Source organism: Thunnus thynnus, chromosome 20 (assembly GCF_963924715.1).
Source record: "Thunnus thynnus chromosome 20, fThuThy2.1, whole genome shotgun sequence".
Lineage (NCBI taxonomy): Eukaryota > Metazoa > Chordata > Actinopteri > Scombriformes > Scombridae > Thunnus > Thunnus thynnus.
Genome location: NC_089536.1, coordinates 6,292,570 through 6,310,762, shown reverse-complemented (window position 1 = coordinate 6,310,762; position 18,193 = coordinate 6,292,570). Strand labels below are relative to the sequence as shown.

At 42.3% G+C, this 18,193-nt stretch overlaps 1 protein-coding gene across 8 annotated transcripts in view; it reads right to left on the bottom strand.

The window, feature by feature from the left end:
• thrab (thyroid hormone receptor alpha b) overlaps positions 1-18,193 on the bottom strand; it is a 162,942-nt gene that overhangs the window by 82,756 nt on the left and 61,993 nt on the right. For 3 of the 8 annotated variants that reach the window (XM_067576046.1, XM_067576047.1, XM_067576043.1), the window contains one exon: positions 11,722-11,804. The gene's annotated coding sequence lies outside the window, so the exon portion shown is untranslated. Of the gene's footprint in view, positions 1-11,721; positions 11,805-12,015; positions 12,366-18,193 lie in introns of those variants that run through there. The other 5 variants (XM_067576045.1, XM_067576044.1, XM_067576042.1 and 2 more) reach the window with 3 other exon arrangements.

Sequence of the window (18,193 nt, the reverse complement as noted above, 5' to 3'; positions counted from 1 at the left end):
TGGATGTCAAATTAAAGGAGATTTAAGGCCGTTTTAAATCTTGTTTCCTGTAATTCAAGGATTTGTATTGATTCTGACATTATATTGGTCCCAGTTTGCAACTACACAAACCTCTGTCCTTTGTCAAAAAGTGAATAAAACCAAACCGAGCTGGTAATAACTGAGTCAAAGCTCAGTTGTTAGCATTCAGAGAGCAGTGCAACAAGATCAAAGTCCATGCTTTAACAGTTGAAATGAAATATGAATACTCCTCTCTTTTTATGTTAGAAATAAAAAAGTATAACGACACTGCAGCTTATGTCCCGTTTTCAACAAGCCCACATAGCTTCGGTTATGTTCCGTTAGCATTTTAAGCTAACGGAACTAGTTAGCCTAGCTTGCCGAGTTTAGATGTTACTATCTGTTTGTGTCATTTCAACATCTGCTGAGTCATCGACAGCTCCTGCACACATAGTGTTGGCTTCCTCCCACATTATACAAAACAGGATGTCTAGATAGTCCCGACCAAACTGTCAAAACCCAAATTATATCACTTCATGATTCAAATCACAACACAGAGTAACTAACGTATGGAGTCAGAGAGTCATGTACCACAAATCACAGATGGTACTAAGCGTTAGCCAACTGCCTGTGTGGCTGTTTGAATTTAAGTAATAATACGCTTAAATATGTGGCGCTGTCACTGCAGAAAACACAAATAAGACTTTTAATTTCCTTGCCAGTCAAAACAAACACCAAAGATATACTACAACTGTTCCTGCCGATCCAAAACGATATTTCATATTCGATCCTCATCATGAAATGTACACTGCAGCTTAGCGCCGATGCACAGCAATCATTTGGAGTGCCATGTTGCAACTGATATAAATTTAACAAGTCTCAAGGTCACTTATCCGTGTTTCTCTTCTTCTATTTCCATAAAGAATAAAAGAAAAGTGGAGAAGTAGAGGAAGAGGAACGGTGAGGAGAGCACAGCGGCTCGCTGCATAAAGCCAGTCTCTTGGGTAGTGTGTGAGTGACTGTGTGTGTGCGTGCGTGCGTGCGTGTGTGTGTGTGTGTGCGTGCATAATCGTGGTAATTAGCTGATCAAACAGATAGACAGTGGGCCAGACTCATGCTGTGGGTGGGCTCTAATAATCCAGATCATTAGGTATGAGTGTATGTGGTATTTACGTGGCTTGTATGAATGTGTCTGTGCATGTGCGGAGTTAGTCTGTGAAATCTGCCGTTAAGCTCCAGCAGCGCTGCAGGATACTGCGGACACCGTAGTGCACTAATCAGTACTTGAGTTTACTGGGGGGGAAAAAAAGCTTTTCCAAACAAGAATCTCCAAACCATTTTATTGATAGTCAATGGATTCAAAAAGTATGTTTCCATTTACTTCCTTTTTTTATATGCATTTTCAATTTGTGCATAAAAACCTGCCAGGTCATGCCGGATATAAATAAAAACATGCTTTTATGCAGTGATTAAGGCTAATAGAAAGAGACTTCTTCTTCTCTATTCAAAGTATGAACCGTTAAACTCCAAAAGAAAGTCAAGAACAAGAAGAGCAAAGGAGCCACAGGTATAAATGAACTGTGTCCCAGACAGGAGCCCTTGTTTCCTGCTACCCCTGATAAAAGATACTACAGGGTACATGTGGATCTGAAGGGACAAAATCATATATATACACCTTAAGTTTATCCCTTTTATTTGTGTTTCATTTAAGCTGTAGGATGTTTACACTGACTGAAACATTCAAATCCAAGATTCCATGTTTTTACGGCATCATTTCATACACATTTCTCCAAACTTACATATTTAAAATAATGTTCTGTGTGTTTGTAATGACTGACTACAGTTTAAAAAATGGAAACATGACTAACCACAGTTTCTAGAGCTGACAGAGAGTAGAACTGCAACTCATTATCGATTAATCTGACAATTATTTTCGAGATTATTCGATTCATTGCTTTAGTGAATAGTGAAAAATGCCTGTTATAATCTCCTGGACCTCATGACTCACGGTGTCTTCAAATATCTTGTTCTGTCTGATCAACAATCCAAAATCCAAAAATATTCAGTTGTTTGCCACGTATGACACAGAAAAGCTTCAAATTATCACATTTGAGAAGCTGCAGCTGGCATTTTTGCTTAAAAAATGACTAAAACGATTGTAAACTGATTAATTTTCTGTCACCTGACTAATCAATGCAGCTCTAGTAGAAAGCTCTGGTCTATTTTCTGTAATGTTATCTGCTGAACCTTTGAATCAGTAAGCACAGTCTGCAAATCTTGAGGTGTTAGCACATTTCCAAGCAGGCGTACTGGACTATGCTCTCGTCATACTGGGACCAGGACCAGACGCAGGCCTGCAAACCAAAGCAGGCCCCAGGCCCCGAGTTAAAGAAACCAGGCTCGAACTTATATAACTGGCACAGACCGGGGAGTGAAGTTATACATCCCACCGTATCCCACTGTGCAGAATAAAAGTCCTCACGACACGTTTCATCTGTCCCCCAGCTGCCACGTCCTGCATCCTTTCTGACGACGTTTACGAGCTGATTGACGGGACAATGGCCAGGCCGCCGCCGGTTGTTGTTCGTATGTGGTCGTTTGATCGGCGGTACACGCTCTGATGTCATCAGCGGCAGTGAAATACTGTACACGCAAGGGGGGGGGGGAAAATACATGTTGACACGTCTGAAAAAACTCTGCTCTCCCCTGGTTTAATGGAAGGAGAAAGACCTTCGACATGATCGGGCAGAGCAACAAGGTTTTCTTTATGCCGCTACCCCCCCCCCCCCAAAAAAAGTATGTTTTTAAACACATAATGTTTGTTCCTGCCGATCCCGATGCCATTTTGGGATAAAATACAGCGTGTGAATATTTACACGCTGTCATATTTTTGAGTCCTGAGGGATTGTAAACTGTAGAAGAAAACACACACACACACACACACAAACACACACATGCTAAACATGCTTGCACATAAAGCAGGCACCAAAAATACACACGTACACTATAAACCGTCACTTTTTTGGGTTCTCTCCAAGTCCGGTTGTTCCTACTAAGTAGGCGCTCTTGATGAACAGCATCAGTGTGTCGCTGTTTGTGAAGTGAGACGATGGGCGTGTGCGTGCGTGCGTGCGAGGGGGAGCGAGGCCAGCCGGCAGATAAGGGAGACGAGATGTGAACGAGGAGTCGTCGGACTCGACGCCGCCGCGGCAGGAGACGGGGAGAGAGAGAGAGAGAGAGCGAGATGGGGGGGGGATGGGAGGCTTATTTGTTCCAGTTCATTATCTGATATGATGATATGGCCCTCGGAGAGTAAAGTTTCTGATGACAGCCCCGGCCTCTGACCTCGGAGGGATTTCGCAGGGAAAAGCGAAACAAAACAAACAATAATTACTGCGTGATAAATGATCAGCGAGCAGTCTGGCATTCTGGTCTTCAGCGAGGAACGCAGAGCGGATTCTGCATTGTTAGACAGAGATTGGTACGCTTGCTCCTCGGGGATGTTGAGGTGTGATGCATTGATGCGCTACGCGGTAGCGATTATCTATACTTTTCTGATTGTCAGCAAATCCCATAAAAAGATCCAACAACAAATCGATCCGACTAACAAGTGTTGTCTGTGTATTCAGAGCCTGAAACGTGTTATTCCCCTGCGCCTTAGAGCTCTATTGTTGTCCAAAAACTATTAAAAACACATCAATAAGCCGGACCGTTGCCCCGGGTGACATGTTCCCTCGTTACCATTAACAACCACAATGTTTATTTTGATTCGATACCACATGAATCTTCCTGCTGCCACTGAAGTATCAGGTGTGTATTCATCCGCAGCTGAAAATAGTCCCCAACAAATGCACTATTTACTCCACTTTAAGTGACATTTGCTAGAAACGGCAGTGCCCGGCTGTTTGATGAAATAACTGAGCAGAGCCTTATTAGAAATGACACTATATATATATGTTTGACCCAGTTTTTAAAAATGTATGAGTAAATGGGCTCAAGTGTCAGGATAGGAAAGTTGGAAAGCATTAAAAATGGATTTGGGTTGTTGGTTTTGGTCTTTTCGTGGGATTTGTGGACATTAAAAAATACAGAATAACAGCCTCATATTTAAATTCTGGGTGAAACTGTTGCTTCTATAAACCTTTAAGTCCTGATTGATGCTGCGTCTGTCTGTTCCTTCGTCACATGGAGCAACAATGCAGCGAGCTCAGCTATGTACTGTATGTTGACGTGATGCCGGAGAGAGAGGAGTGATGCGGCTAAGGCACCACTGTTAGCGGCTAACATAACAGCTCTTTAATGCTGACCGGGCCTGGGATGAGAAGGCAAAAAAAAAAAAGCATGTGAATGAAGCCTGAAGGAACTGACATCCACACAACTCCGAATGCCCGCAGGGAAAATGAATTAGTCTGGTCTTCAACCACCACAAAATAGGGCCTCACTTGTGTATAACAGCTGCAAATAAACACTCTCACTCACAAACATCAGCAGCAGCAGCAGCGGCGGCGGGGAAACACGGCGGTCAGCTGCAGGGTTGGCACTGTGTACTTTCTGCGCTAATGTATTCGATCTCTCGTTAAACTAATGCCTGTCAGGGTAAGAAAAAAATGCTCACTTCAGTCACTGTGAGCATGCAGGGCGGCCCCCACAGAACACACTCTATATCCCTACCCACTCTGTTTGCCAGGAAACCGTTCCCTCTGGGCCGCTAACAAATAGCTCCAGAGCAGTGTGTGTGTGTGTGGGGGGGGGGGGGGGGAGGCGGTGATCAATGAGCTGTGGACAGGGTGGCAGCAGACAGCTAGTTAGTTCAGCTGATAATGCTCTGACAGAGAGAGAGAGAGACCGGCAAAGACTCTTTCAAGCTGATGAAGCCGTGATCCTTCGGTGTGTGTCTCTTCCTGCGGGAGGAGTGACGCTTCAAACACGTAGCGTTACACACTGAGCCGCCGCTGTCTGCAATAAACCCTCCTGCCTGCCTGCCTGCCTGTGTTTATGTGGGTTTCTGAGGGGGGTGTGTGCGCCCACCAACCTGTGAGCGGCGTGCTGTAAGTTTGAGTCTGTGTGTAATTCATAGCTAATTTTGGCGAAGGGAGCTTACGTTTTTATTTATAGACGTTTCTTTTTTAAAGCAGAAGTAAGAGAGTACTTTTGTGTGGCAGAAATACACATGTTTTTCTCCTCGTATGTGAGAATTTGCAGCTTTTTCTTTGTTTTATATCATTGTGAAATGAAAATCTGATGGATTTTGGACTGTTGGTCGGATAAAACAAGCAATCTGAGGATGTCACTCAGGCTCTGGGGAATTGTGAACAGCATTTATCACAATTTCTTGATCTTTTATAAACTATAAATCAGAAAAAATACTAAACAAATTCATCAACAAATTAAAATCAGCATTATTTGCAGCCATAATGTTTTAAAGCAACATATGAGATCATAAAATATAATCTCTATAATGTGAACAGTGTATATGTATAGTCGTGCATGTCTGTGGTAGTGGGTGTGATTGTTAGTGACTTGGCGGCTTTCGCCTGCCGTTACCGTGCAAGCCTTCACAGCCATGTGTGTGTTCTGCACAGTCCGGTGAAAAGGAGGACAGAGAGGAGAGTAACACCCTCTCAACACTCCTGTGGTGAACGAGTGTCGACGAGGGGAAAGAGAGCGAGCGCTAATTCTGAAATGATATTACTCCACTGCAGAGTAAATGACTGGTTTACTGAAGATGTCTACACTCACCTGCAGAAACATACGGCAGTAAAAGGGGGGAAGTCAAGCCTCCCTTTTTTTTTTTTTTTTTTACAGTGAATCAACAGCTTCCCTGTCAGACTGGAGCTGGCTGAACTACACTGGAAGAATGCTGGACTGTTCCCAGGATGCCTCGGGTGGAAAGATCTTACCTTCGACGGAGATTACCTGTCATACTTTTCGAAAAAAATTCCACTGAGCTTGTGGTCATTAAAATAAAGGCTGTGTGTGTGTGTGTGTGTGTGTGAGAGAGTGTGTGTGTGCTGAGTGGGCACATCAGATCAGTCATCACTAATTTTCTTGGATTAAAAATACACAACAGGTGCACAGTGTGACCAGTTTTAAAGAGAAATAACTCCTATCTGAACAATCCTGCTTTGTGTAAACAAGTATTAAAGGGTAAGTTCACTATTTTTTCACGTCTGTCCTACAGCAACAGTCAGGTGCCTGCACTGTGAGGGGTTGTGAACCGACCCTTTAACCCCTTTAAAGAAATGTTTACCTCCTCTACAGTGAAATTAGGCAACCGAATCTGGCTTTGACCTTGTATCATCCCCCTGTCTTGTAAGGACACTCACAGGCTTTTCAGGTAAAACTAATCATTACACACACACACACACACACACACACTGAGGCACAAACAACACACGAGGTCAGACGAGTCCACTCGTGCATATGTACACACGTGTATTAAACCGCCTGCGGGGCTGCCGTCAGTAGAGAGAAAAGTACATAGGTTCAGGTAATATATAATGAGCTCTGGCTATACTGCATTCCTTACAGCCGTTCACTGTGTGCACGCTCTCAACAACAGCTGAGATAACAAACCGAGCACCCTAATGTCACACACCAGTACTTGTCCTCTGAACGCTGTTATACCACTGATTCGCTGTACATTTGTAGGGGTTATTTTGTCATTTTAAGTGACGACACGTTTGGCTTTTTAACAGCGGATAAGAATATGAGACAGCACAGAGGAGATTAGCCTGAGTGTAATTTCCAGTAAACAAAGAGGCTTTTTTTTTTTACTCAAAGTGAAAATATGCTGTTGTGGAGCCGTGCATAGCCTCTGGGCTGTATTTACACAAAGTTCACACAAGCAAAACAGGAAACAGTAAAAGGCATTTTTCTCCATCGTTATGCTATTATAAGACATTTATCTAAAGGTTTAGAGCAGCGACTAATGATTATTTGCGTTACTAATTATTATTTTCCTGATTAATCAGTTAGTTGTTAGTAGAAAATGGTTAAAAAATGTTGATCTCTGTTCCCCAAAAAGCTCAAGATACAAACCACAAATGTCTTGTTTGTCCCAACCAGCAGTCCGCAGCCCAAAGATATTCAGTTTAGCATCATAAAAGACTAAAATAAACCAGAAAATAGAGAGAATTTTGGCGTTTTCTCTTCAAAAAAAAGACTCAAAGTTGGCAATTAATTTTATGTCGATCAACTAATCGCTGCAGCTCTATAAAGACAAATATCAAATATAACTCATTTTAAACATTACAATCACAATAATGCAAAGAGAGTCCATTTCCATTGTGATCCATAAACATGGTTGCTATAGCAACCTATACTCTCTCCTCTGTTTTTGGATACATCACTGACTTGGCCGGTTTCAAGGATTGGAGCAGAGAGACCGAGACAGTCCGTGACATTAAAATCCAAAAATCCAAACATTGAGAAACAGCTAATGTTTTGTGCGGAGCATTACTTTAAGACAGTGTCTTAAATCTCATGTTACTTAAACAAGTGAACCACTCAGCACTAATGTAAAAGTCACTGGATTGTGATGAGGAATGGGAAAAATCCGAACGGGGATTAGGTTTACTTGGGCGACTGTCTGGCAGATTAATTCGACGGGGTTGGATTCTTTGTATCTAATGTGATGCCAAGATTAACTTCACTTTGTTCTAATGTATGTCGAAGAAAGACGCGGCTGATACGCGATGCTACGAAAAACATCTGGCTGCAGAAAATGGATGTAAGGGATCATTTTTTTTACTGACGCTGTTGCTGCTTTTGAAACTCTGCCATCCGAGTTCATGGGGTTTTTTTTTTTTTCTGTTTCACTCATTTACAACCATCAGTCCCCCTGTTGAACGTTCAATAACATTATGAGTATTAACATTCAGCATTCTACTTTTTTTTCAACCTTTATTTATTCAGGGGAAGTTTCACTGAGAGGAAGCCTCTATTTTGCAGACACACGCAGTCACACGTATCCACACCTGGAAGCTGCCCAATACAACCACAGTCTAACCACAGTCTGAGGTGCAAACACCTCACTGGTTGGTAATGAGGGAGGAGCAAACACAGCTTTTTCACTTTCCCCCACCTAAGAATGATCCTGCCGGGTCCGAGGATTGAACCGACAACCTTCCAGTCACAAGCTGGCTTCTTCTTCATCGCTGCCCTGTTACCGCTTGGCTCTGAGTTTTGTAGGTTTGGCCATCATCGCTATCTGTTATGATGATAGAGTACGCTTCAAGTTGATTATTAAGATCCGGGAATGCGGTGACATCATTAAAAAGACATCCGACAAAGCAGGAAACAGCAATAAAGCAGGCGAATAAAGGAATCTAGTTAAACTGATGGTTTCTTTACAAGCTGTCTGATCATCTGACCTCTTTTTAGGGATGTCGCCATGATCCATCATCAGTTACCACATCGACGCCGCGTTCGGTGTTATTATAGCTTATAAAGGCGACGATAAAATTATGATTCAAGTCGTAACTTTCCTTTAAGAATGACGACAACTTTGCATATTAGTTCTCACTTTCTAACCCGCATATTAAACAAAAGGCCAAAACTGTGTGACTGACTGCACCAGATGTTCTTTCATGTTCTCCTCCCTCTACAGGTGCCGTCACAATGCAAACAAAAACAACCAGAACCGGTCACACAACGGGGCTCAGACACAACAAACAGATTTTTTTTTTTTTTTTTTTAACTTCTTCTCTTTGTTCAAACACAGAAATGATTTCAATAAGACCCGCTCCGTTTCCAACACAGACCGCTGACAGACAGATTATACATCACTTCGATTTTTCCAATTTCACTGCTGTTGTTGACATGACCGACTCTCGGGCTCTTACTTTACTGCGTGTGTGCAATTAGACATACTATATACACACATGGCTGCATATAGCATGCACACACTAAAAATGTGCATGCTTGTACACATGTGCACATAAGAGTGTGTGTGCATGTATGTGTGTGTGTGTGTGTGTGTGTGTGCACCACAGCAGCTATGTCAGCAGAGGTCCTGAAGCACCAGGTGAGATTTATGAGGTGTTAAGAATGCTTGCCTGTAGCCCAGTGACGGGAGACTGATCCCACCTCCTCGCCTGCCCGTGCCCCTGCCTAACACCCCGCCTGGCTCCTACTTAAAGACACACACACACACACGAACACACGGCTACATATATGTGCACCTCCAAACATGTATACGTGCACATAAACCCCTGAACCTTAAAGTGTGAGCCAAATGTCTGCAACACCCCCACCCCCGGCTCTGAAAGACTCACTTCCTGAGGCTAAACACACCTTCTAAAGTATCCCCCTTTTACCCAGTTCCACTGCCTCCAACTATTTTCTTTCCCAATTGGGGAAAGTTCCTCTCCTTCTACGGATATTCGACCTTCTTCTAACAGAAAAAGCACGGAGATGCTGTGCTGCGGGGACGCTCGGCTCGAAAGGTCACTGCTGGAGCCAGTGACATGGAAGCATGTTTCACAGCGTTTAAAAGCATCATGAATCACCGAAGCATCTCACTTTACGGGATGGCATCGAAGACCTCTCCTCTCAGACAGAAAGTATAGAGTTGCATTTGCCTCCTGCAGCTCCTGCTATTCTATAGCTTAAGTGAGCGAGTAAACATATGCATATATATATTTTGGACGCAGTATTTGTAACATATTGACTACCGCTGTCAGTAAATGATACCGCAGCAGCTGGTCATGTACCTGTTTTTGTACTTAATCAATATAATTAAAGAATTTAGGTTTACCTTGAAAAATCCAGATACAAAATGAAGTCAGATCAATAATCCAACTAATCAAATAAATCTATAAGACCAGCATCATAACTATACTATAAGAGAAAAACAACAACAACAACAAAGCTTTACTGAAAGTAACTTTTACGCCGGTCAAACCAGGCCACTAACCTTTCTGTCTTCATGGGGGTCAGGGGTCAAAACGCTCAATGTCAATTATTTACAACAGCATCATAACCAACGCAGACAAATGTTTGCAATAGTAATAGCGGTCTTTACAAACCTCCCACACTGCAGGAGAACACAACCGAACCCTGACGTACACATGTTCTGGATCATCGGGACGCGACCAGAATATGCACAAATGTTACCGATATGCATATTTACCGAGATGCACGGATTAGTAACAGCGTGAGACTCAGTGGGATTACCACTTGTGGTCACATTAATATCACCTGTGTCCGGTTTCCCATCTCCCATCGTGTGACTGACACCGGTCGCCTTCAGTCCGGGATGAGCTCTCACTCTTCCATTAAAGCCTTTCTCACCAAACATCTGTCCAAACAACTCAGGGAGTTTTTTTTTTTTTTCCTCCCCCCCCTAATGCTGCAGGGACTTAGAGCAGGATTAAACTGCAATTATGTGCTTCCACATTCTCTCCAGCTGTGCAGAGAAAGGAGGAGAGGAGAGGAGAGGAGAGGAGAGGAGGACTATAGGAGGTTGGTTGCTTGATATGTGTGCAGAGATATGTGGATCAATGTCTAATTCTATTCTATTATATTTTAAGCAACTCTCACCTATGACTAGTTTTGTCATAATCATTAAAGCCTTAAGAGACATTATGACAAATGTGAGGCCCATAGTTAGTGTCAAATATACCTGCACTACAACACGTTACATAACAGCCACTCTTATTTTTTTTTAATGTAAATCCACCGTATGCACCACTTTTATTTTCCAGCATGCGCCACAAAACCAACATTTTTTTTTTTTTTTTTTAGTCACCTGTTTGGCACACTTATATCCTCATGTGTGCTGTTATATTTTATTCCATGAGCTCACACCAATATTTACAAAATGATTTCCTGGAGAGATACAGCTGGAGAGATCTGTTCTTCGAGTACTACGCTTCACATGCTGTGTGTGTTCTTGTTTACACGCTGAGCCGGTGGTGTGTTTTGGACGTAAGTAGTACGTATACAGACTGTATAATAGCATAAAGATGCACGTTTGGTTGTGGAGAAGAGGAATGTGAACGCTATTAAGTCGAAGAAAATAATTAAAATGTGCCTGAAAGTTTTTATTATATATAATTAAAATTCTGAACACACTCACTCCACGTGAAAATTAAATTCAGAGAACTGAGACTGAAATAGGAAGTATGTACATCTCTAACCACAAACCACAATGAATAAATACATAAAACTAATAAAGCATGAAAAGGGTTGAAGACTGAAATATGGTTTTGGTCAAAAGCAATTTTGGCTTTTTTTGGCTTAGCTGTGATCGACGCTCACTTACAGCATCTTCTCATTCATTCTTACTTTCAACATGTGATAATCATCCAAGTGCAAGTCTTTGCGCAAAGGCGTTCATGGCGTTGCGCTCGTATGTAGACACAAAAAAAGTAGTTCCAACCGATTCCAACATCAGAAAGGTGAGGAGAGGAGGATTCAGACTCTATTCTAATCCAAAAAGCAACCTTTATGTAGCCTGTGACGCAAAACCCAGGGCAAAAAAAAAGGTAAGCACAGCTCACAAAGCTTAATATTACACAGGATTGTGTGTGTGAGTGTGTGTGTGTGTGTGTGTGTGTGGACGCCGCAATTATTCAATTACAGGATGAAGACAGTAGAAGACATCGAGATAATGAATCGACTCCGAACCAAGTGCTTGCCGAGGCTGCGCTGTGAACTCATACATGTCATAAACATACATGTACTAAACAGATGGGGAGATGGGCAGAACGTAACCTACCAGTCATTTTGTGTGTGTTTGTGTGCCGTTAATGATTTCCCCAGGCCTCCTGCGTTGTGTGGTCCGCCTTGTGTCCGCCCTGGAAGACATAAAAAGAGGATTGTTAGGGTGGGTGAGCAGCTGAGACGGAGGGCGGAGGGCCGAGGGAGGAGGAAGGGAGGGATATAGCATATAGAAAACAAACAAGGCCGTACAGTACAAAGGCCAGCAAGGACACCCCCCCACCCCCCTCCACCCTCCTGCCCCTGAAATCCCCCCTTTTCCCCTCTGCCCTCATTCCTCATGCTTACTTTTCTTGTTTCTCTCTGTCTATCCTTCACATGTTGGCTTATATCCCTTTATCTTTCCTTTCACCTCCCTCTTGTTTTCTTCTTACCCTCCCCTGTGAAACTCTGGCCTGAAGAGCCTCAGCCTGTTTACCTCACAGACAGACATAAAAGCCATACACGTATACATATGGGCCTGCGTCACAGTCATGCTATAATGGGTGCAGCGACATCCTCCTATAGTGAGGCACAACTGGTTTTTATGTCAGCATTGGAACAAGAGGCTTCGACGTATTGACATCTGCAGACGTTAGCATGCCTGCTGCAGAGTTCTGTTATCTGATGTTTACTAACCTGCCATCTCAGATAAGAAGTGCATGCACCACCCTTGTGCTAAGCTAGGAGGGCTAACGTTAGCTGTGAACTGCCAAATTTCCATACTGTTAAAGGAATAGTTCAACATTTTAAGATATATATGTTAATTTGCTTTCTTCTCTGAGACTGAGATGAAAAAATATATATCAATATCATGTCGGTGTGATAAGTACAGAGCTGGATTAGCCTAGCTTAGCATAAAGACTGGAGGCATAGGGAAACTGCTAGCCTTTCTCTGTTCAAAGGGAAATATTCATGCCTAGCAGTGACTCTAAAAATATCTTATTAACATGTTGTATCTTGTTTGTTTAACTAGTACATGAACAGGAATGTCAAAAATGAATTTGCGGTTTGGAGGAAGTTTAAATGTGGAAACAGTTGACAGTTTATTCATCCATTCAGCACTTATGTGAAGCATCTAGAGCTTTAGCACAAGCTGCCAGATATGGAGGTTTTTTGGTCTCTGTGCAGGCTCAGTGGCACTAAAGCTGCCAACCTCATGCATCGTCATCATGCCCAGCTGTTGTAGTCCAGTATGTAAGTCCTCCTAAAACCACAATGTTTGTTTTTACAATTCTGTTTCTGTACTGTTTAAATAAATGACATATAACATGTTAATTAGTCCGCTTTACACATATTGGTTCCTGTATTTTTCCACTTTTTTTCTTTACCTCACACCCAAAAACCTTGAGAGGAATTCAGCCCACATAACCTACTGCAAGGCAACTGGATTTCCCTTTTTTCAATATTTTAGTAAGCAAAGTGATGGAACATGATGCTTAAAATTGTGCATACAGTAGCATTATGTAAGTGTTCACTCACACTAATGGTGCTAACATGAGAAGATGAGTGATAGCCGGCAGCGAGACTTCAGTGACTTTGCAACGGGAGAAAATTGAGCAGAGTTCAGCTTTATGCAAAATAGCGGTGATTCAGTATTATGAACTGAAGGGCAGATAAGTCACCTTGTTCTGCTTCGCTGCACGTTTCGACTTTAGTTCCTGTCTGACTGATCCTAATCTCATAACGTATCAAATCTAAGTAAATCTATTCTCTAGTGAGGTTAATTACATAAATGACAACTTCATAATGAATATATAAGGAAACAACAAAGTTAATGACAAAACGCTGTATCTAAGCTTTTCTAGGTAATTTATCGCTGCTACAATTCATCATGTTTTGTGTCTCCTTATGGATGTTTATGCCCCACAAGTGTCAGACAGCTTCATTACACACAAAGGAGGGACCGAAACAGAAACCGATGATGATGATGAGAGGAAAACAGACACTGAATGGGAGGAAATATAAAGAGGCTGTGAGAAAATGTGTGAAAGTGAGAAAGAGTAAGGAAAGAAAACCACTTGAACTGGAAAGTGTTCTGAGATTGGAAGGTAAAGAGGAAGCTGTTAACGTCTTTACGGTCCCACCAGACGGGAAGTGCCGGAAGGAATGCAAGTGTGTGTGTTTGTGTGTGTGTGTGTGTGTGTGTGTGTGTGTGTGTGTGTGTGTGTGTGTGTGTGTGTGTGTGGATGTGAGACTGTTGTGGGGATTAGGAAGTGTCTGTGTCCTGTGATGTGGTGGTTTGTGTGATCTAATTCACGTTGATGTATAGTGTATATTACTTCTACATGTCTGTGTGTACAATAGGGCCGGGAAATATGAGGATATACACCATGAGGTGATATATGTATTAAGGCAGCTACTCCTTTAACATATCTGGTTATATTATATAATTACAGGCACTGTTGCAAATCAATGGGCAAGGTCGCTCTATTGAAATCTTGCATTTTCATATGATTTTCCATTATATGTGATGGCATTCATTGAATTTTCAGATATTTATTCATTTTATCCAATAATAGACCTGTGTCTGGTCATTTTAACCTTTATTTGATAACGGACAGAGCAGACTTTCAGATATGTCAGATTATCCAAACACAGAAAATTCTGTGTGGTTATTCTATGAATTAAAGAGCATCTCATTTTCACTACACTCACACAAAAACCCCCCCACTAAACTCACTTACTAGCTTCCTTCCAGAGCTTTCAATTACGGAAAATCCATCAGAAAGATGCGACTGCTCCAAAAAAAACAAAAGCTAATAAATGTTTCCGAGGTCGAGACTGATTTCACACTCAAGTCCAGAAAGTGTACTAATCTCGAAATCCAGTATATTGACACTGTGATGTAAAATCACATATATAGCACCACTGTGGAGGATTTCATTCACTCCGCCCACTCCTAAAGTACACATGGAGAAGTGAGCTGAAAAGGCAAGGGCGGGCTGCACTGCACATGCAACATGTAGGGAATTCCCCGCTTCCTCAACATGAAGAATCAATTTTCCTGTAGAAATACACTTGAGAGGAGAGGGAGAGGGAGAGGGAGAGGGAGAGGAGAGATTGATGAGATGGATGGGTAGATGGATGAACGGATGGATTGATGGATAGAGGTGCAAAGCTTCTAAACATGATTCATTTTGTGAATAAATGAGGCAGAAGGTCATCCCCTTAGTTTTGTAATCAGTTGGTGCATTAAGAGAGAGGCTGACACTTGGTTTGTGGAGGAATATGGCTGTTTGAAATGAAAAGTGAGTTGGAGGAATATGGGTCAGTTACGCCATATAGAGACCAGATCAGCTCACTGATAACAACAAGATGGGAGGTCAATTATTTAGCCCCCTGTGCTGTCAGTGTGTGACGGGAGGGGGGTTGACTCAGATCTTAACTCCCACACTATAGAGCAACAGAGGATGATGGATAGAAAAACAGAAGCCGGGGGAAGAGGGGAGGCACTGAAGGTTGAGCAGCATCGCACTGAGTCAAGAGCTTGGGTGTCTTTGAAAAGAGACAAGCTTCAAAGTGAAGTCTCTTCATTTCGCTAACTCCTCCGAGCAATGCCATCGCCGTTGCCAGCGCGGCCTATTCACCATCCTGCCGACATGAATAGCTCCCTTTGTCGCAGTGAAATTCCACTGGCAAGTCTCTAATTAGCTGGAGGGCTCTTCCCCTGCAGGCCTGTGTGGGCAAAAAAAAAAGACAGGGCAACAAGGAGAGAGGTAGCTCACTGCGAAGGGAACTGTGCGAACAATAAGCAAGTTGAATGGAGAGGCAGTCATATGATGCCCTCCTGCTGGAGCTAAAACTAACTAATAATTTAATTTGAGTGGCTCTGAAAAGAGAGGAGGAGAAAGAGTATGAGAGGGAGAGTGAATATCTCAGTCCCCATGCTGGGTTGGTTTTCATGGCAGGAATCCGATAGGTGGTTCACCAGCTTTTGTTTGTCAAAACCCAACATGGATCCTCCAGTTGGTATTTAATTGTAATTTGAAATACATTGAAACCTAAAAAAAAATGGCTGAATGCCTAATATAAATATTGTGAACTGTTACACATGCAGGTCAAGTCAGACTATTTAATCTAAGTGTAATAATCCTGATGATGTCATAGTGATGTCATCTTGAGTTGAGGCTTGATTTCATATATTTGACAGAGAACCTGTGTTATAAACTGGGGGGGAATAAAGTTGGAAATATTAGGGCATGTAACAGGCAGGGAACATCTAATGAAAGATGCTATTGAGTTGCATGATGGGAAATGTAGTAGCTTAACTCATGCATGCAAGGAAAGGGGTTTTTTTTTTGTAACTGTCTTGCGCAAGTTCCCCCCACTTTATGGATGTGCGTTACAAAATCACTGGAGAGCCCCTTTAAATTGCGCAGTATGTGTCAATATTCAACTTTCACATTATTATTTTTTTATCAGAAAACTCCTGGATGTTTCTTCTACATCTGTGATGCATTAGTGTTGTAGAGCTGAGGGGCAATACACAGTTGTCATGTGTGTGTGCGTGCGTGTGTGTGTTTCGTACAGTGAGTCTGAAAATATGTTGGCCCTGTGTACATGCTGATAGGTGTCCTGTGTCAAGTTGGATTTTAGTAGCGTGAATGTGGCATGTGATCACATGCTTGTGCTATATTTGCACTGACTGGATAGCTACTTTATACAGTGAATCTAAGCTGATCCTGCTGCAATGTCAGATAATATTGTACAGCATATGAGGCGAACCGCGGGCACAGCCCTTATCAAACCGTAGCAGAGGTCATATAGTACATGTGATCAACAGCTTTTTATAATAGATTCTTGCTTTTTTTGCTTTTTTTTCTTAAACCTACAAAGCTATTAGCAATAAATAGACCATCATTTAAACGTGTGCTGCTCTAAAATCACCTGATTCCAGATGTCTCGACGGTAAAGTCACGGCAAAGCAAGTTGTAAACACAAACCACATGTGCCATGAGTAAACAATATGAGGTTATGAGGTTGCATAGGCTAATGCACAAAGAAAAGGGGGTCATTATTGTTATTGCATGGCGAAGTGCAGGGTTGAACCTCTGCAAAGAAATAAAAAGGTAGAGTCTTACAAAGTGAGAAGACATTGAAGACAAGCAAATATTGATCCAAATTATCTGAGAAACTGTTTGTCTTTGGTAATGCTGACTTAGCAACACTTAAACACACTCTTCACCCATCTATGCACACAACCAAAAAAGGGAGTATGGCGATTAGAGATACCTTACATAACAAGCTACACCGCAAGAAGATCCAGTTCCACTCAGATCCAGTTCTGCTACTAAGAGGTTGATCAAAGGTGTGGGAGGTGGTGTTGACCATCTGCATTTCAAATTATCTTTGACCTAAAGGCACAATTTCATAAAGAAGCCTCTTGAATGGAATATTCAATCATCTGAATTATCTTCAAAATTAGCCCTCCCAGCTTGGAAGTGTTCCAGAAAACCAAACGAGGAGGCTTTGATATGATCTATCAAAGGCTGAGTCTCATGCTCACCATGACTGATTGTGTGATGCCTATCTGACCATGACTGCCCTCCAAGTCCCAACACCACCACCACCACCACCACCACATCCTTACATTTTCATCAAAGAGAGGCTGTAAAACATGCCTTGTAAATACAATTTATGTCATTTTAACTATCTGACCTCAAGCTCTTTTTCCAAAAAAAGTTATGGGATGCCCTCTAAGTATTTCAGAGACTGTTAAACACTATGGAACAGAGAATTTCCCAAACTATTTTTCAATCCAACAATCAAGACAATCATTTGTTAGTAAAAATTAGAAGGCAGTGGTGTCTCTTGACATGTCAGCAACAGCCGAGGCATTTCAATTACAGTATAAGCCTTGCGGCGACTTAAAATTTGTGTTTTTCCAGGGAAGTCTCTGATACGAGCTGCGAGAAAGGATTATTTTGTACTGCAGCATATGTGTTTTCTCTGCTAAGTGTCAAAAAAGTGTCAAAGTGAAAGCACCGCCAATTTGATCTCACCAGATAAAACACACACATTGGACTTGAGGAAGTCTAAAACAGAAGCAGAAGAAAAGTCTTCCCACTTCAGAGGACATTCAACTGAAAACATCTTGAGGGTAAAGTCTGTCAGTGGGCCCCAAGTTCGCCCCTACACCCCCTCTCTGGTGGCAAATGTAAGGCTTTGAACTACTGGTTGGGAGGGGTGTGGGGAATTCACTGGCCTGTCAGGACTATGAATGATGGCGGATGGAAAAGATCAGATCCTGCCTTGCTGTTCTTCCTGCTGAGCGAGGATCTTCTGACAATGTAGACTGACCCACACCAGGCTAAACATGGTAAGCCATAAAGAGTTCTAGCTCTGGGAGGTGCCAAGTGTCATCTTAGCTTACAAAGGCCCCGATTACATATGCAATTTCGGCAAGACGTCATGATCAACCGTAAGATTGGCAGCCACTTTTGGATGCATCAGTTGCCTCCAGAAATACTTTGAGTTGCTCTCT